This window comes from Limulus polyphemus, unplaced genomic scaffold (genome assembly GCF_000517525.1).
Source record: "Limulus polyphemus unplaced genomic scaffold, Limulus_polyphemus-2.1.2 Scaffold7, whole genome shotgun sequence".
Lineage (NCBI taxonomy): Eukaryota > Metazoa > Arthropoda > Merostomata > Xiphosura > Limulidae > Limulus > Limulus polyphemus.
This window is the reverse complement of record NW_013665617.1, coordinates 1607079-1608104: the sequence shown is the minus strand read 5'-3', so window position 1 is coordinate 1608104 and position 1026 is coordinate 1607079. Positions and strand designations below refer to the sequence as shown.

The following is a 1026-nucleotide window of genomic DNA, read 5'->3' as shown; positions in this document are numbered from 1 at the left end:
AAAGTGGCATATTCCCTTAAAGCCTTTAGTAGAGTCGAAGAGAGTGTCGGAGGCCAGATTTGACCCATTTATATACCACTCTCCCCCATTAAGATTACATGCAACAGACACCCAAGTTAAAATGGTCCCTATCTAACTCATAACAATTGTAATTTAAAATAAATGTTACAGTTAGTAACTACATTGAAATCTCTCAAATCATTACCTCAATGCTCCCAATAGTGACTTGGAACTCCATACGCCATCTACAAGTTACACAAAAGAACATGCGTATTAGTGTGTAGTAGGATGGCACGTGAGGACTGTCTTACCTTTAGCCACTCATCCTGAGGCAGTCACATGTTGTAAAAAATCGGCAAATTTGAACTGTGTTTCCTTTACTTCATATTTGGCTGTCTATAATCCTTCATTGTTTGAAATCCTCGAAGTGGAATTCCCTGAAATATATATTTTAGAATTGAAAAGAAAAGAAAAACTTCAGAGTGCTTAACCTTAGATCAGAATTGTTTAAAAACCGAAAGTACGCTTTCAGATTGACACCCATCAACCAGTGTATTTATGCATGAAGTCACGTAAAACAACACTTACATATGTCACTCTAGATGGCAGCACTCATAACAAATAATATAAAAGTGTAGCAGTCTTACCTCATTTCCTCTGCAGCCCACATTACTTCTATACAAATACACAAATATAAATACATAAGTTCCTGTACAACTGAGAACACCTGAAGAAAATTTAGATGGAAACAACCCAGTGAGATACTGGTTGAGCATGTAAACGTGTTTTTGGACCAGGTGGCTTCATGGCCAGAACTAATTTAACTCATAACCACATAAATTTCTCTAGAGCAACAGTGATAAGGCCAGTGCCAATATAGGTTGAATGCTGGGTAACAAAATCCCACAACCATCAGCAAATGGCTGGTAATTGTTAAGAAGAAAGAAGATATGTCAAAATAATGTAATGATTTTAGTTAGGGGAATGCAGTGATGTGAGTTGGTGCATTTCCATTACCCCAAACAA

General features: G+C 36.9%; 1 long non-coding RNA gene across 1 annotated transcript in view; it reads right to left on the bottom strand.

The window, feature by feature from the left end:
* Positions 1–425, bottom strand: part of LOC111084906 — a 38048-nt gene extending 37623 nt beyond the window's left edge. The window contains exon 1 of the long non-coding RNA XR_002609789.1: positions 312–425. This is a non-coding gene — a long non-coding RNA (uncharacterized LOC111084906). The remainder of the gene's footprint in view (positions 1–311) is intronic.
* Positions 426–1026: the final 601 nt, after the last annotated feature.